Source organism: Schistocerca cancellata, chromosome 4 (assembly GCF_023864275.1).
Source record: "Schistocerca cancellata isolate TAMUIC-IGC-003103 chromosome 4, iqSchCanc2.1, whole genome shotgun sequence".
Taxonomy (NCBI): domain Eukaryota; kingdom Metazoa; phylum Arthropoda; class Insecta; order Orthoptera; family Acrididae; genus Schistocerca; species Schistocerca cancellata.
Genome location: NC_064629.1, coordinates 130,656,882 through 130,676,887, shown reverse-complemented (window position 1 = coordinate 130,676,887; position 20,006 = coordinate 130,656,882).

Below are 20,006 nucleotides of genomic sequence, written 5' to 3'. Positions count from 1 at the left end.
CCCGCTGCCGCGCCTGTATTCCCATGTCCCACCTGCTCTCCATCTCTCCACCCTCCTTACCCTCTCCCAAGGTGGCTTCCGCCAGCTCCCCCTCCCTGATGATGCCCTCCTCCCCTCTATCTACCCCTCCTACCAACTTTGATCCTCCCTTCCTCTTCCTGTGTTTCTCTTTTGGGCAGTCCGGAACCGCGGGACTGCTACGGTCGCAGGTTCGAATCCTGCCTCGGGCATGGGTGTGTGTGATGTCCTTAGGTTAGTTAGGTTTAAGTAGTTCTAAGTTCTAGGGGACTTATGACCTAAGATGTTGAGTCTCATAGTGCTCAGAGCCATTTGAACCATTGCTTTTGGGCACCCTCCCTCCCTTCTCTCCCCCTTCCCTCCCTCCTCCATTTCTCCCCACTCCTCCCCCGGGCTTACCCTCCCCTGTCCCTCTACTCCTCCTATCTCCTCAGCCATTGGTATCTTTGTTCTCCCCTCTCCACCCCTCCCCCTCACCCTTCTTCCCCTCTCGGCAGGTCCCCGGACTCGCACACGCTACGTGGACATTCGCGGGCCGGAGATCATCGCCATTAGTGTCTCGTGTGTGCCGGCGCGTTTAGTGTTCAGTGTTCACCGTCACACTCCATCGTTCACCTGTGCCATCGACATCTTCAGTGTTTGTGCGTCGTGTCAACAGTTTGTAGTGTGGATTGTCATCGGGTGTGAATGGCTTCATGTTTTTTATGTTCATGTGTCTACTCTTTTTTCCCCGCCGTTTTGTTCCAACTCATCTGTCTTCTCTGTTTTACCATTTTAATATCTTGGGCTTAAGAGCGGCGTATTGTGCTGCTGCCAGCCTACCTGTTTCTATACGGGTATTAAAATCACAATAAAGAAAAGAAAAGTGTTGCATTAAGACCAAACCGGCCATCCATCTATCATACCACCGTCTCCCCATCCAGTCAGGAACCACAAAACATTACATGAGGGCACAGCCACAAAAAGAACGGTCTAACTACACTTCACAATTACACAGGCACAGGTTTTGAGCAACTACGGAATAACAATGAGCCACAACTAAAATTACTAATAGGAATACACTCTCCTGTCCTAATCAGAACCAAGGTAAATGATGTCCATAGCAGGGAATCGTTGCCGAGCTAACCATTAATATTGTGAAACGAGAAACAATGAAGTACCTAATGCACATTCGGCAGACAACTGATGATGTCTGGTTTTATTCTTCCTTATTCTTAATTGTTCATTTCATTTCCCCTGTGTGACTTGGGGAGGAGTGGCAAGGTGTCAAAACACGTATTTCTGCTCTGCAACCTCGTAATATTAAAAAAATAGTCATATATGAGGGCATGCTGCAAAGTAATGCCTCCGAACATTTTATGTTAAAACTCTTGAAGATTTCTAAGTAAAACAAACTTTATTTGCATCCAACATCTTTATTCTTCATATTTACGTATTTATTTCTCAACATAGTCATCCAGGCGACGAACAAATTTCTCAAAACGAGAGACCAGTTTGTCGATACCATCACCGTAGAACGTTTGACGTTGTTGACAGAGCCACAACCTCACCTCGCCTTGCTTTGCAACATCGCTATCAAAACGACGTCTTTTTTTTTCTTTATTGTCATTTTGAAACCTGTATACAGGCAGGCCTGCAGCAGCATACTACGCCACTCTTTGGCCGCAGAGAAACACAAAGAGACAATGAAGACAATTAGAGAAAAAAGATGGTGGACATATAAACGGAGACAAACACTTTTTAAAATACAAGATGCCGTTCACGGGCGTAGAGTCCAAGATAAAATTGTTCAGACACTTGGACACGGACAGAAACGAAAATTGTCACACGTGAACGTAGGTGCACAAAACGAATAACACTGACCACTTAAGCACAAAACGACGGCACACACAGAACACGAGGCTTTGATCTCCGGCGTGCGAATGTTCACTAACCGTGTACGAGTCCAAAACGACGTCCTCGAAAATGTCCTTAAGTTTCGGAAACGGATGGAAATCGGATGGGAGCAGGCGGGATTGTATGGAGGATGATCGATAACGGTGAACCCAAGGCGTTGGGTTGTTACAGGTGTCGCAGCGTTCGTATGTGTGAGAGAACTGCTCCATGTATGGACAAATAATTGTAATTCGAAACTCAATTACAGCACGCTGTTTCCCACGTAGCGACACAGTTACGTTGCATACTGCCATGTTACACGCTACAATTCTCAGCCCTCTAGCGGCAGAGGGCTGCAAATATCTAGACATGAAGAACAAAGACGAGGAACGTTAATAACGTTTGTTTTATTTAACAAGCTTTAAGAGTTTCCACGTATAAATGTTCGGAGACATTACTTTCCAGCACACATTCGTATCTTTGTACAGTTCAAACTAATAAAATAATGAGATTAAAATTCAATAAAAATGATATATTTTACATCTTCATCTACATTTATACTCCGCAAGCCACCCAACGGTGTGTGGCGGAGGGCATTTTACGTGCCACTGTCATTACCTCTCTTTCCTGTTCCAGTCGTGTACGGTTCGCGGGAAGAACGACTGCCGGAAAGCCTCCGTGCTCGCTCGAATCTCTCTAATTTTACATTCGCGATCTCCTCGGTAGGTATATGTAGGGGGAAGAAATATATTCGATACCTCAGCCAGAAGCGCACTCTCTCGAAACCTGGACAGCAAGCTACACCGCGATGCAGAGCGCCTCTCTTGCAGAGTCTGCCACTTGAGTTTGCTAAACATCTCCGTAACGCTATCACGCTTACCAAATAACCCTGTGACGAAACATGCCGCTCTTCTTTGGATCTTCTATATCTCCTCTGTCAACCCGACCTGGTACGGATCCCACACTGATGAGCAATAATCAAGTATAGGTCGAACGAGCGTTTTGTAAGCCACCTCCTATGTTGATGGACTACCTTTTCTAAGGACTCTCCCAATGACTCTAAACCTGGCACCCACCTTACCAACAATTAATTTTATATGATCATTCCACTTCAAATCGTTCCGTACGCATACTCCCAGATATTTTACAGAAGTAACTGCAACCAGTGTTTGTTCCGCTATCATATAATCATACAATAAAGGATCCATCTTTCTATGTATTCGCAATACATTACATTTGTCTATGTTAAGGGTCAGTTGCCACTCCCTGCACCAAGTGCCTATCCGCTGCAGATCTTCCTGCATTTCACTGCAATTTTCTAATGCTGCAACTTCTCTGTATACTACAGCATCATCCGCGAAAAGCCGCATGGAACTTCCGACACTATCTAATAGGTCATTTATATACACTCCTGGAAATTGAAATAAGAACACCGTGAATTCATTGTCCCAGGAAGGGGAAACTTTATTGACACATTCCTGGGGTCAGATACATCACATGATCACACTGACAGAACCACAGGCACATAGACACAGGCAACAGAGCATGCACAATGTCGGCACTAGTACAGTGTATATCCACCTTTCGCAGCAATGCAGGCTGCTATTCTCCCATGGAGACGATCGTAGAGATGCTGGATGTAGTCCTGTGGAACGGCTTGCCATGCCATTTCCACCTGGCGCCTCAGTTGGACCAGCGTTCGTGCTGGACGTGCAGACCGCGTGAGACGACGCTTCATCCAGTCCCAAACATGCTCAATGGGGGACAGATCCGGAGATCTTGCTGGCCAGGGTAGTTGACTTACACCTTCTAGAGCACGTTGGGTGGCACGGGATACATGCGGACGTGCATTGTCCTGTTGGAACAGCAAGTTCCCTTGCCGGTCTAGGAATGGTAGAACTATGGGTTCGATGACGGTTTGGATGTACCGTGCACTACTCAGTGCCCCTCGACGATCACCAGTGGTGTACGGCCAGTGTATGAGATCGCTCCCCACACCATGATGCCGGGTGTTGGCCCTGTGTGCCTCGGTCGTATGCAGTCCTGATTGTGGCGCTCACCTGCACGGCGCCAAACACGCATACGACCATCATTGGCACCAAGGCAGAAGCGACTCTCATCGCTGAAGACGACACGTCTCCATTCGTCCCTCCATTCACGCCTGTCGCGACACCACTGGAGGCGGGCTGCACGATGTTGGGGCGTGAGCGGAAGACGGCCTAACGGTGTGCGGGACCGTAGCCCAGCTTCATGGAGACGGTTGCGAATGGTCCTCGCCGATACCCCAGGAGCAACAGTGTCCCTAATTTGCTGGGAAGTGGCGGTGCGGTCCCCTACGGCACTGCGTAGGATCCTACGGTTTTGGCGTGCATCCGTGCGTCGCTGCGGTCCGGTCCCAGGTCGACGGGCACGTGCACCTTCCGCACATCGATGTACTGTGGAGACCTCACGCCCCACGTGTTGAGCAATTCGGCGGTACGTCCACCCGGCCTCCCGCATGCCCACTATACGCCCTCGCTCAAAGTCCGTCAACTGCACATACGGTTCACGTCCACGCTGTCGCGGCATGCTACCAGTGTAAAAGACTGCGATGGAGCTCCGTATGCCACGGCAAACTGGCTGACACTGACGGCGGCGGTGCACAAATGCTGCGCAGCTAGCGCCATTCGACGGCCAACACCGTGGTTCCTGGTGTGTCCGCTGTGCCGTGCGTGTGATCATTGCTTGTACAGCCCTCTCGCAGTGTCCGGAGCAAGTATGGTGGGTCTGACACACCGGTGTCAATGTGTTCTTTTTTCCATTTCCAGGAGTGTATATCGTGAAAAGCAATTGTCCCATAACACTCCGCTGTGGCAAGCCAGAGGTTACTTTAACGTCTGTGGACGTCTCTCCATTGAGAACAACATGCTGTATTCTGTTTGCTAAATACTCTTCAATCCAGCCACACAATGATATTACTGTAAAGGAGCATAGAATGTATCGCCGTGGCAGTGCCATAATATGGTTGACCATGATGCTTCTGGCAAGTACCCATACTTGGTGGCAGCTGGATGCCAGCAAGTGATGCGAGGTTAGGAAAGGCAGACGGAAGGACGAGGAGCAACACAGATGGATCTCTGTGTCCGGAAGAGGTGGTATGACGTTGAGTTACGAAGTATTTTATCGGTAAGTAGAGGATGGAAAAGGGATGAGGGTGGGCGGATTTATGGAGGCGAGGAGGCTGCTATTGATATTGAAGCCTTCATGTAAAAAGACGATAGGGAGGCCAGGGGTGTAGCTTGTTGAATGGTGTAAAGTGAAGAGAGAACTCAGGGCTAGGAACGGATAACATGTTGAAGGAAGAAAGGAACGTCGACGAGGACAACAGACACGGAATAGAGAGGAATTGACCGTGTCCCTTTGGAGGAGCCATCCCGGCATTGACCTTAAGCGATTTCGAGAAATGACCAGAAACCTACATCTGGATGAGCATTTGAACCACCGTCCTCCCGAAAACCACACTAGTGTCTTACAACTGCACCACCTAATGTTATACGCGGTCGTCGGATTTATAACATACACTCATCTGGGGAAGGATGAGGAATGAAATCCACTGTGCTCCTTCAAAGGAACCATTCCTCAATCATCCTTAAGAGATTTAGAGAACTCAACGGAAAATCTAAACCTGCATGACCAGATGGGTATTTGAACAGCTGTTCTACCGAGTCGAGTCCAGTGTCTCATCACTACGCCACTTTGTTGGATGAAGCCTGTTGAAATTTCTTTCGGGGAAAGATACAGAGAGCGTAGATGTAGGAAGAAGGAGGTACATGTTGATGTAGGGGCGACAGTAGGCTGGGACTGAACGGGACCGGGAAAGAAGTTCGGTTTTGATATTCAAGTTTACGAGATGTTTAGAATTTGCCAACGCTTTCAAGGAATTTTAGGAAGAGGGGAGGGGATTTATTTACGCTATCCACGTCTTGTGTATCCATATGACATGTGGCTTGTAATTGGGGAAAGTGTCATGATGCTCTCTCCATTAGCAAAATATTCCGGAGTAGTACACCATTCGGATCTCCGGGATGGGATTGCCAAAGGGGAGGTCACCACGAAAAAAATATTTAATAACCAACGAAAGGATAATATTCTACGGATCGGGGCGTGGAATGTCAGAAGTTTGAACGTGGTAAGGAAGCTGCAAACTCTGAAAAGGGAAATGCTAAGGCTTAGTCTAGATATCGTGGGGGTCAGTGAAGTGAAATGGAAGGAATACAAGGATTTCTCATCAGATGAATACTGAGTAACATCAACAGTGGCAGAAAATGCTATAACAGGAGTAGGATTCGTTATGAGCAAGAACGTAGGGCAGAGAGTGAGTAAGTGTGAATAATTCAGTGACAGGGTTGTTCTCATCATAATCGACAACAAACCAACAGCGACAAAGATAGTTCAGGTATACATGCCGACGTCACAAGCCGAAGATGAAGAAATAGAGAAAGTATATGAGGCTATTGAACGGGTAATTCAGAACGTAAAGGGAGATGAAAATATAAGAGTCATGGAGGGTTGAAATGCGGTTGTAGGGGAAGCAGCTGAAGAAGGGATTACGGGCTTGGTACTAGGAATGACAAAGAGAAAGATTAATTGAGCTATGCAATAAATTTCAGCTAGTAACAGTGAATGCTCTGCTCAAGAATCACATAAGGAGGAGGTGTACTTGGAAAAGGCCACTAGATACCGGAAGATTCAGTTAGATTACATCATGGTCAGGCAGAGATTCCGAAGTCAGATATTGGATATAGCAGATATAGACTCAGATCACAATTTAGTAGTGAGGAAGAGTAGGTTGAAGCTTAAGAGACTAGTCAGGAACAATCAGTGGGCTAGGAGGTGGGATGCGCAAGTACTAAGAAATGAAGAGGTATGTTTGAAGTTCTCTGAGGCTAAAGATAGTAGGCACGTTAGCTGAAGAGGAATGGGCCTCTCTAAAACGGAAACAAATCCGTCGGTAGAGAGAAGGTAACTGCGAAGAAGCCATGGGTGACAGAAGTAATACTTCAGTTGATCGACGAAAGAAGGAAGTACAGAACACTTCAGAAAAATTCAGGAAAAGAGAAATGCAAGTCACTTAGGAATGAAATAAACAGGAAGTGCAGGGAAGCTAAGGCGAAGTAGCTGCGTAAACAATGCGAGGAAATTGAGAACGAAATGATTGACGGAAGGACTGTCTCAGTATATACACTCCTGGAAATGGAAAAAAAGAACACATTGACACCGGTGTGTCAGACCCACCATACTTGCTCCGGACACTGCGAGAGGGCTGTACAAGCAATGATCACACGCACGGCACAGCGGACACACCAGGAACCGCGGTGTTGGCCGTCGAATGGCGCTAGCTGCGCAGCATTTGTGCACCGCCGCCGTCAGTGTCAGCCAGTGTGGCGTGGCATACGGAGCTCCATCGCAGTCTTTAACACTGGTAGCATGCCGCGACAGCGTGGACGTGAACCGTATGTGCAGTTGACGGACTTTGAGCGAGGGCGTATAGTGGGCATGCGGGAGGCCGGGTGGACGTACCGCCGAATTGCTCAACACGTGGGGCGTGAGGTCTCCACAGTACATCGATGTTGTCGCCAGTGGTCGGCGGAAGGTGCACGTGCCCGCCGACCTGGGACCGGACCGCAGCGACGCACGGATGCACGCCAAGACCGTAGGATCCTACGCAGTGCCGTAGGGGACCGCACCGCCACATCCCAGCAAATTAGGGACACTGTTGCTCCTGGGGTATCGGCGAGGACCATTCGCAACCGTCTCCATGAAGCTGGGCTACGGTCCCGCACACCGTTAGGCCGTCTTCCGCTCACGCCCCAACATCGTGCAGCCCGCCTCCAGTGGTGTCGCGACAGGCGTGAATGGAGGGACGAATGGAGACGTGTCGTCTTCAGCGATGAGAGTCGCTTCTGCCTTGGTGCCAATGATGGTCGTATGCGTGTTTGGCGCCGTGCAGGTGAGCGCCACAATCAGGACTACATACGACCGAGGCACACAGGGCCAACACCCGGCATCATGGTGTGGGGAGCGATCTCCTACACTGGCCGTACACCACTGGTGATCGTCGAGGGGACACTGAATAGTGCACGGTACATCCAAACCGTCATCGAACCCATCGTTCTACCATTCCTAGACCGGCAAGGGAACTTGCTGTTCCAACAGGACAATGCACGTCCGCATGTATCCCGTGCCACCCAACGTGCTCTAGAAGGTGTAAGTCAACTACCCTGGCCAACACGATCTCCGGATCTGTCCCCCATTGACATGTTTGGGACTGGATGAAGCGTCGTCTCACGCGGTCTGCACGTCCAGCACGAACGCTGGTCCAACTGAGGCGCCAGGTGGAAATGGCATGGCAAGCCGTTCCACAGGACTACATCCAGCATCTCTACGACCGTCTCCATGGGAGAATAGCAGCCTGCATTTCTGCGAAAGGTGGATATACACTGTACTAGTGCCGACATTGTGCATGCTCTGTTGCCTGTGTCTATGTGCCTGTGGTTCTGTCAGTGTGATCATGTGATGTATCTGACCCCAGGAATGTGTCAATAAAGTTTCCCCTTCCTGGGACAATGAATTCACGGTGTTCTTATTTCAATTTCCAGGAGTGTAGAAAAGTCGAAACAACCTTTCGTGAAATTAACAGAAAGAGTAGTAAAACTAATACTGCAATGGAAATTCCACTGTTAAATACACAGGAGAGAGTGGATAGGTGGAAAAAATACAATGGATGGCCCTATGAGATAGAAGGTGAAACATGAGTTGATATAGAAGAGATAGGGGATCCCGTATTAAAATTGGAATTTAAAAGAACTTTGGAATACTTAAAATCAAATAAGGCAGAAGTGATACCTAACATTTCTTCAGAATTTCTAAAATCATTGGGGGAAGTGGCAACAAAACGACTATTTACGTTGGTGTGTATAATGTATGAGTCTGGCGATATACCACCTAAGTTTCGGGAAAAAACCGTCCACAGATTTCCGAAGATTACAAGAGCCCACAAGTGTGATAATTATCGCACAGTCAGCTTAACAACTCATGTATCCAAGTTGCTGACAAGAAAAAGGCACCGGCGAGGCAATTCTAACTTTGCGGTTGGTAAAGGAAGCAAAACTGAAGTAAAATGAAGGCACATTTATAGGATTTGTCGACCTGAAAAAAGCTTTAGACACTGTTAAATGGTGCAAAATGTTCGTAATTCTGAGAAAAATGGTGGTGAGATAAAGGGAAATACGAAATGGTTCAAATGGCTCTGAGCACTATGCGACTTAACTTCTGAGGTCATCAGTCGCCTAGAACTTAGAACTAATTAAACCTAACTAACCTAAGGACGTCACACACATCCGTCCCCGAGGCAGGATTCGAACCTGCGACCGGAGCAGTCGCTCGGCTCCAGACTGTAGCGCCTAGAACCGCACGGCCACTCCGGCCGGCAAAGGGAAATACGGGTAATATACAATATGTACAAGAACCAAGAGGGAATAATAAGAGAGGAAGACGAAGTACGAAGTGCTCCGATAAGAGGAGTGTAAGACAGGAGTCGTCGTAGAAGCAATGACGGAAATAAAAGAAAGTTTCAAGAGTGGAATTAAAATTCAAGGTCAAAGGATATCAATGGTAAGATCCACTGTTGGCATTGTTATCCTCAGTGAAAGTGAAGAAGAATTACAGGATCTGTCGAATGGAATGAAAAGTGTAATGAGTACAAAATATGGACTGAAAGTAAATCGAAGAATTACGAAGGTAATGAGAAGTGGTAGAGATGAGAACTGTGAGAAACTTAACATCAGGATTAGCGATCACGAAGTAGATGATGTTAAGAAACTACGTTACCTAGACAGCAAAATAACCCCTGACGGACGGAGCAAGGTGGTCATAAAAAGCAGGCTAGCTCTGGCAAAGGGGGCATTCCTGGCCAAGAGAAGTCTACTCATATCAAACATAGGCCTTAGTCTGAGGAAAACGTTTCTGAGTATATACGTTTGGAGCACAGCATTGTACGGTAGTGAAACATGTACTGTGAGAAAACCAAAAAGAAGAGAATCAAAGCATTGGAGACACGGTGCTATAGAAGAACTTTGAAAATTAGATTGACTGGTAAGGTAACAAATGAGGAGGTTCCCTGCAGAATCGTTGAGGAAAGGAATGTATGGAAAACACTGACAAGAAGAAGGTACAGACTGACAGGAAATCTGGTAAGACGGCATGGAATAACTTCCATGGTACTGGAGGGAGCTGTAGAGGGTAAAGCTTGCACAGGAAGACGGAGATTGGAATACATCTAGCAAATATCTGAAGACGTAGACTGCAAGTGCTACTCCGAGGTGAAGAGGTTTTGCACAGGAGATGAATTCGTGGCGGGCCGCATTAAACCAGTCAGAAGACTCAGGACTGAAAAAAAATGGGTCCATTAGAAGGTAGGATTAGTAGAGCACGTAGAGAAGATGCGAAGAAAAGCTGTCCACTTCTTCACGTGTTCGATTAGTAAACCGAGACCGTCACGGAGGTTCTCATCAAACTCGAGTGACAGACTCTCCAAGAGGCATGCTGTGCATCGTGAAGAGATTTAGTGCTAAAATTCAGAGAATGCATGTTCCAAGAAGAGTCAGGGAAAAACGACGTTTATCGATTCTCTTTCTTCTCACGCATCATGCGGGTCTGCACAGGTGGTACCCTACGCCACACACCCTAATGCGGTTTGTGGAGTACACACGTATATATCCGAAAGGTCCTGATCTCTACTTGGAGACTACGTGCAATGAAAAACTGTGAGGTATATGTAGGTCCTGGTTTTATATGTCGTCTGCGTCTGTAGCTCAGTGTGTATGACTGCTGTTCAGGGGACCCGGGTTCGATTCCCGATACTAGCACAGATTTTTTTTTCCTTTGTGCGGGGACTCAAACGGGGTGCGATGAGCTTCGTGATGTCAACTGAGGAGCTACTTGAGTGAGCAGTAGCGGCTCCAATGTCAAGAAACCCCACAACGGCCAAGTGAGCGGTGTGCCCCTCCACACAGCATTCGAATGACGCCGTCGACAAAGGATGACATGGTGTTCGGTTTGTCCCAATTGGCCCATCTGGCCAGAACGTGGAGCTTTGTTTCCTTTTGCTTTGCTTTGATATGGTAAACCCTTATCAATCCCCAAACACCTGAGGCACGCTCACGTATCACATAACTACTGTCTGTGAAAATTTAAACACCTATGTGATTACAATGAAATTTATTCCACAGACTCTACAGTCTGGAACCGCGCGACCGCGACGGTAGCAGGTTCGAATCCTGCCTCGGGCATGGATGTGTGTGATGTCCTTAGGTAAGTTAGGTTTAAGTAGTTGTAAGTTCTAGGGGACTTATGACCACAGAAGTTAAGTCCCATAGAGCTCAGAGCCATTTTTATTCCACAGATTAAGGTCATGACAATACAGAAATGATTAGAATTACAGATCTGTAAATGCACTTTGCCCGGGAGAATCCAGTACAGTGTGAAGCCATTACATGCTGCAATCATAGCCTCTAGACGTCGTGGCATGTAACAACAGAAGGCCTGGATTTGTTGCTGGGGAACACTTTCACGCGGTTTGCAGGTGCGGCCACAAAGCGTCGACTACGTTTACAAGAGGATCAGAATTAATAAGTTGCCGACCGACCATATGTCAGACATTTTCCTTGGGTAACATGTCAGGCGAATGCGAAGGTCACAGAGAAGTGGTATTCGTCGTTCATTGAAGAAGGCTTGCACGTTCCGCGCCACACGGGGCTGGCCACAGTGCTGTTTAAATAGCTCATTAGAGCTGCCTGCAGGACGGCCATTGCCTCGATCTCTAAGACGTCCCTTATGTAGCGGTTACTGTTCTAGTTGCCGTTAGAACGTAGGAGGTGAGATCACATGTTATAACCAATGGCGCCTCAAATCATAATAGCTGTCATTTGTCAGCTATGTCTCTCAACAATATAGTTTACCCGATAGTTGTCATCACGATAGCGTGTGACAAATATGCTTTCATCACTCGAAGGTTGGCACTGTGGTTACCACACTGGACGACAGTTCAAATCCCTGTACGGCCCTCCAGATTCAGGTTTTCCATGATTCCGTAAATCTCGTAAGGCAAATGGTGCAATGGTTCCTTAGAAAGGGCACTGGTTCCTTGGAAAGGGCACGGTCGATTTCCTTTCCCATCCTTCTCTAATCGGAGCTTATGCTCCTCCTCTAATGACCACGCTGTCGACTGGACGTGGAACATTCCTTACTACCATCACTGTAAGACAAGTTGAAGTGGGACTCGCCCGAAAACTCTGAAGTTTGTTACCCAGCACGTGAGATGTTTATATTTTCCCACCTCCGCGTTGCAAATGTTTTGAGTGAAATGCCCAGTCGATGCGCTGTTGTTTTCACGTCAATTCTACCAACATTGAGAGTTGTTTAGTTCTCGGGGTTTTGTAAAATTCCTGGATTCATGTCTCGTCGCTGTGCAGCCTATGAAAAGGATTGCGGAAGACTCCCAAATAAATTCCAAAGTACAGCGCAGTTTTAATACCAATACATTTCCAGGACTCTGGTGTCCGAGCCTGGTGAACTGTACCGGTTACGTCACATGTACCCAAAGTTGACATCAAACGACACAGAGTTCACAACAATCAACAAACGAGTCAGCCTACAATACATTTGCTCGCAACCGTAGCCAAAAAACGAATGCCCCAAGGCGCCTGCGTGACCTCTATTTATACACTCCTGGAAATTGAAATAAGAACACCGTGAATTCATTGTCCCAGGAAGGGGAAACTTTATTGACACATTCCTGGGGTCAGATACATCACATGATCACACTGACAGAACCACAGGCACATAGACACAGGCAACAGAGCATGCACAATGTCGGCTCTAGTACAGTGTATATCCACCTTTCGCAGCAATGCAGGCTGCTATTCTCCCATGGAGACGATCGTAGAGATGCTGGATGTAGTCCTGTGGAACGGCTTGCCATGCCATTTCCACCTGGCGCCTCAGTTGGATCAGCGTTCGTGCTGGACGTGCAGACCGCGTGAGACGACGCTTCATCCAGTCCCAAACATGCTCAATGGGGGACAGATCCGGAGATCTTGCTGGCCAGGGTAGTTGACTTACACCTTCTAGAGCACGTTGGGTGGCACGGGATACATGCGGACGTGCATTGTCCTGTTGGAACAGCAAGTTCCCTTGCCGGTCTAGGAATGGTAGAACGATGGGTTCGATGACGGTTTGGATGTACCGTGCACTATTCAGTGTCCCCTCGACGATCACCAGTGGTGTACGGCCAGTGTAGGAGATCGCTCCCCACACCATGATGCCGGGTGTTGGCCCTGTGTGCCTCGGTCGTATGCAGTCCTGATTGTGGCGCTCACCTGCAAGGCGCCAAACACGCATACGACCATCACTGGCACCAAGGCAGAAGCGACTCCCATCGCTGAAGACGACACGTCTCCATTCGTCCCTCCATTCACGCCTGTCGCGACACCACTGGAGGCGGGCTGCACGATGTTGGGGCGTGAGCGGAAGACGGCCTAACGGTGTGCGGGACCGTAGCCCAGCTTCATGGAGACGGTTGCGAATGGTCCTCGCCGATACCCCAGGAGCAACAGTGTCCCTAATTTTCTGGGAAGTGACGGTGCGGTCCTCTACGGCAGTGCGTAGGATCCTACGGTCTTGGCGTGCATCCGTGCGTCGCTGCGGTCCGGTCCCAGGTCGACGGGCACGTGCACCTTCCGCCGACCACTGGCGACAACATCGATGTACTGTGGAGACCTCACGCCCCACGTGTTGAGCAATTCGGCGGTACGTCCACCCGGCCTCCCGCATGCCCACTATACGCCCTCGCTCAAAGTCCGTCAACTGCACATACGGTTCACGTCCACGCTGTCGCGGCATGCTACCAGTGTTAAAGACTGCGATGGAGCTCCGTATGCCACGGCAAACTGGCTGACACTGACGGCGGCGGTGCACAAATGCTGCGCAGCTAGCGCCATTCGACGGCCAACATCGCGGTTCCTGGTGTGTCCGCTGTGCCGTGCGTGTGATCATTGCTTGTACAGCCCTCTCGCAGTGTCCGGAGCAAGTATGGTGGGTCTGACACACCGGTGTCAATGTGTTCTTTTTTCCATTTCCAGGAGTGTACTTTTATTAACAATTATCTACAATGAAAATTACAATTTTATGTAAAATCACAATTAAAAGTTCAACCGAATATGAGCTACACATTGCTAAAAATTTACAATCTCAGTGCTGAACAAGGTGAACTATTTTCAACTTAGTTACGAGTTAATATAACATTTTCTGACTAATTATGTTACAGGTAACAATTACATTTCTAAATTTGTTTACAACAAATCAACTAGTGCCTGAATTTTAGTGCTAAAATATATCGGAGATTCAATTAACAGGCTTTATTTATATGTTCTATTTAATTTGCTAGGTTTACTGGTACATCCTGACCATGTGCTACATTTATTTCTATTAGTTACATTATTAATTTCACATTTATTTTGTGTTTCTTACACAAGAACAATGTTAATCAGCAAAGCATCGTTTCCGAATTATATGTATAGTGAAATAGTGGTAATTTTTGTATGTAATTTGGAAACAGGTCACTTTACAATTGGACAATTAGGACTGGTGTTTATCTTTAATGCTCTCCGAGGGGTTCTGATAGGTAGCAATGAGATACAGTAATATTTCACACGCCAGTGACCTCGTTCACTGGAATCCGAAGAGTTGCTGGTTTCTGGGCAACGGAAGCCGGCGCAATGGCGAACGTACCAACAGTTCGGTCCTCAGCAGAAGACTTCGAAGCGTCGATGCAGACATGTCCACACCCGTTGCAGTGCTCCTACATCGAGTCAACGTTGTGGATGAGGCTGTTCTGTCGGTTATTGGCAGGCAGACAAGGTGGCGATCATGCCACGTTATGGTCACACGCTGTGGTCCGGTATCCGCTCGTCACTGTGCGATTCTCTTCTATCCATTGGTCCCACACACGCATCGCTGTCGTAGCAGCAGCCCTCTACGAGCCTCAATGCCACGTATCCTGGAGACAACTGTGAGTAGCCTTTACCTGTGTGTGTGTGTGTGTGTGTGTGTGTGTGTGTGTGTGTGTGTGTGTGTGTGTGTTATTGTAAATACAAACGTGTGAATGTGAACTGACAACTTAAATGTGCTAGCGAGCTCAAAGCCACATCACTTACATGAAACTGAAAAGAATCCTATGTGCGTGAAAACCGATCCCATTTATAAGGGAAAAAATAGCAAATCAATATTTTCACTCTCAGCAGACTTCGTCAGTGCGAAGTGTTTGAAAAAAAAAAAAAAAAAACTTAACTGTATAAAAAAAACTTTAATGTCGACCTGTATCAGAATGTAACCTGAAACACGAAAATTTATAAACGAAACAATCACGTATTGATTTTCTTTAGCTCCTTATTATAGCAATCACGTATGGTCTTCCATTCTTTTTGTAGCAGTACACCTGAAAATAATACGACATTATCAATTTCGCTGTTTCAGATATCTCGGGACGAGTCGTTCATTTGAAGACATTAGCTACCACTATCGCCTTGGAAAATCTACGGTACCAGGAATTGTCCGCCAAGTATGTAAGACATTTTGGGATGACTGTTGCGTGAAGTCATGCCTGAACCGACTGCAGATATGTGGAAGAAAATAGCAGAAGACTTTGAAAGATTTGCAAGTTTTCCAAATAGCATTGGCGCCATAGATGGCAAGCATATTCGTGTTATAAAGCCTATGGATTCTGGATCGTTGTATCGTAACTACAAACATTACTTTTCTATAGTGCTTTTAGGACTCTGTGACTCAAACTATCGTTTACTTATGTTGACGGGTGTGTTGGGTTGCAAGATACAAAAATATGATTCTATGTAAGTTCATTTTTGCTCAATAAACACATGCTTATGGCAAGGGCAGTGATTCCGCTATATTTAAAAATTCCATATTTTCCAAAAGACTTGTAGAAAAATGATTGAATTTACCAAAACCCAGACCAGTATCTTATGTAGATCCAGCACCACTGCCCTATGTTATAGTTGGAGATTAAGCTTTTGGCTTAGCGGAAAATTTAATGCGGCCCTATGCAGGCAAATGTTTACCACATAAAAAGCGGATTTTTAACTATAGGTCATCGAAAGCCAGACGTTACATAGCGTGCACTTTCGGCACATTGTCAAACAAGTGGCGAATTTTTCATAGGAGTATAAATGCAAACACAGACTTTGCTGAATACATAATAAAAGCCTGTTGTGTACTGCACAACTTTGTGAAGACGAGAAATGGTATAAAGTATGAAGATACTTTATATACTGCACCATTGGATAATCTAAATACGTTGCATGCAGGAAGAGAGAGACACCTACAGCTTTCAATGTTAGAGATAAATTCACTGATTTCTTTGCGAGTGACGGGTGTGTTGGGTGGCATGATACAAAAATATGGTTCTATGCAAGTCCATTTGTGCTCAATAAACACCTACTTACCAAAAATATTCTTTTTTCCAACGTATCTTCATAATTTTCAAATATATCCACCAGCTCTTGCAAGCTTGGTTTTTGGCAGTATTATTAGAATATTCATCGCTCTGAAGATCCCATAATGCAGGTCGTTTCTCCACTTCATCAATAAATAATACCGTGTCGGAGTGATTCATTGCAAGCTTGTGGCACTGAGAGATCCGAACCGCGCGGTGCCCGCAACGAAGCTAAACGCTCTCATAGGATTCCACAGAAATAGAATCGCGAGAGGGCCGCGCAATTCTATTTTCCGGCCGTTCAAATGCGGCTAACGCGCGACTGGACTAGCCGCGCGTTTACGTGTGAGCAGACGGTACTCAAGTAAATAAAAGCCGCGCGGGCACCTCGCAATTCTGTAACCGCGCGATTATCGCCTTGTCTGAACACGGCCTTAATCCTTATTGTCGTTGTTGATCTCCTCATCCTCGGTTTCTGGAGTGATTCGTACCAATCCTTCTGGGTGTTGCAATTTCCACAAACAATGGCGTATTAACAACCACCTAACAAGGTGAACTCCGTTCTGTACTGGGAAACATAAGAAACAACATAAAAGAAGGACAAATGAATAATGTAGAGTACGCGATGCAGTTACGGCCTCGGATGTCTGCTGCAGCAAAGACGGGAGCGGTTGCACGCTTTCACTGGCAGGAACCTGTCTGTGCGACCAAACCACGCTGCTGTAGTCATACAATGCGCACGCTGAGTCACAATCTGCCGCAGTAAAACACTGGTTTCTGCTGCCGCCGCAGCCGCCTCTCAGTTTTGATCACCGCATGCCTGTAGGAAATTAATTCCAATATCCTCTCGTCGTTACAAAAACATAAAATCGATTTCTGAACTGCGAGGATTACAGGCAGAAGAATTACAACATTTACAAACAGAAATGATAATAATCGTATGCAAGAAGTGATGATGATGATGTTTGGTTTGAGGGGCGCTCAACTGCGCGGTTATCAGCGCCCGTACAATTTCCCAACTTTTGCTCAGTCCAATTTCGCCACTTTCCTGGATGATGATGAAATGATGGGGACAACACAAACACCCAGTCATCTCGAGGCAGGTGAAAATCCCTGACCCCGCCGGGAATCGAACCCGGGACCCCGTGCTCGGGAAGCGAGAACGCAACCGCGAGACCACGAGCCGTATGCAAGAAGTGAAAATGTCTTTCACATGCATAATTTTGATGGCGATATTAATTCTTGATCATTCAAAAAAGATAAAAACGTCTGTGTGGAATTAGGCTAGATGTTGTTCGGTTCAGGCTTTGCATAATTAACCTCTCCCTGTTTTTTTATCACACTATTAAAACGCAATCTGCAACTATGAGCAACCAACAAACGCTGCAATGTCGGAATGAGAATTCAGTTGTGTGTTTCGGCACACTTGGAGAACCACTAATAATTGTTTCTTCGTGTAATGTAAAGCTTTCTGCGGTAATCGAAAGTGATATAAACTTTATCTTTAGAAACTAATCTCAAAACATTGTAGACACAACATGGACTCCTGCAGTATATCATCATCTTGTTTCCACGTTTGTAGAATAAATAAATAGTAATACTGCCACATCTCACTGAAATGTACCGATTTCCGAACATCCGGCCTACTACTCTGTCTAATTTACATCTTATTTTGACGAATTTGCTTCAGAATGTCTTACGAAAGTGGGCATTCAGTTCCTTCAAAATATACTGATGCTCAATGATTCAGCCCCATGTACTAAAAACTCTCGTCTAATCATTCCTCTGAAGTCTGTCATTCAAACAGCTATAAGAGAAACACGTACCTTACCATGTGACTTCCGTCTGCGAAAAGTGTGAACATTATGTAATTCCCTTCCCTCAGCTTTTAATGTCTGAATGTTATCCAGTTGACAGTCCATATCTCAGTTTAAACCTTAATTTATCTGATTCTACTCTTAGTATCATTAGCCTGTTTTTAACCTAGTAAATGATATGTTCCTACAGGGTGAAAATTATTGAACTATATGAGATAAAATGGTCAAAACTTCTGAACGGTTTGCATTAGTACATTCAAGCTGCACGGCTGAGCACGGGGCATGATGGGAATTAATATTGTTTGGTTTAGCGACCAAGCCCAGCTTCATCTGGATGGGTTCGTCAATAAGCAAAAGTGGCGCATTTTGAGGGACTGAGAATCCACATTTCGCGATCGGGAAGTCTCTTCACCCTCGACGGGTGACTATGTAGAGTGCAATGTCCAGTCGCGGAATAACGGGTGCGATATTCCTTGATGGCACGGTGACTACTGAACGGTACGTGAAGGTTTTGGAAGATGATTTCATCCACGTTATCTAAAGTGTCCCTGATTTCGACAAGATGCGGTTCATGCAAGTCGAAGCTCGACCCCATCGAAGCAGGAGAGTGTATAATGTCCTGGAGGAGCACTTCGGAGACCGCATTCTGGCTCTGGGGCGCCCAGAGGCCACTGGCACGGGCCTCGACTGACCACCATATTCTCGGTATCGTAACACATGCGACTCCTTTTTGTGGAACTACATTAAAGACAAGGTGTACAGCAATAATCCCAAAACCATTGCTGAGCTGAAATAGCCATTTAGGAGGTCATCGACATCATCGATGTTCTGACACTTCAGCGGGTCAATTTCGCTATCCGCCACATCATCGCCAATGATGTCAGGCATATCGAATAGGTCATAACCTAAATCTGAATATCTGTAGTGACGTTTGCATGTTGAATAAAGTTTGTGTACGCCGTAGTTCGTAAGGTTTTTTTTTTCATATAGCTCAGTAATTGTCACACTGCAGACTCTTGTCACAACGTGAGCTCTCGGAATTAATGCTCTCGCGTATAAGGCATTTCTTGTGGTGTTTCGCATCGGGGCTGTTTGTGGTATTCTGAGACGATCTCACATTACATGATATGGATCCCCGACCAACGAACAATTCTTAATTGAACTATATTGGTCAAACGTCGATTTTGGAAATGGCCTCCTTCGAGAGAGGATTACACTTGCTTAGAATTCTTCCAATAAATAGCAACGTGTCATCTACCATCCAAAGGGCTAAATGTATTTTACAGGCTCACATTTTACAACACATACTCCTACATATTTGACCGTTCTGACTGATTTTCGTTACTGATCCTTGACCGTGGCCGCGCGGGGTAGTTGCGTGCTCTAAGGCGTCTTGTCACGGTCCTCGCGGCTCCCCCCCGTCGGAGGTTCGAGTCCTGTCGTCCTTAGCGTAAGGTAGTTTAAGCTAGATTAAGCTTAGGGACCTATGGCCTCAGCAGTTTAGTCCCGTAAGACCTTACCACAAATTTCCAAAAATTTCCTTGATCGTGTAATCAAACGGTGTCGAGACTTTGGTGTCGTCCATTACGTTATATTCTATTACGATTTAGTACGTTTATATGCCATCAAACATGGACTTTTATGACAGAAATACTAACACAGTAACGGCAATAGCAAGGGATTAGTCCGCGAAGAGCAGACTATCCGTGTTAATTTACAGGTAGGTGTAAAGAGCGTTCAGAAAGTTT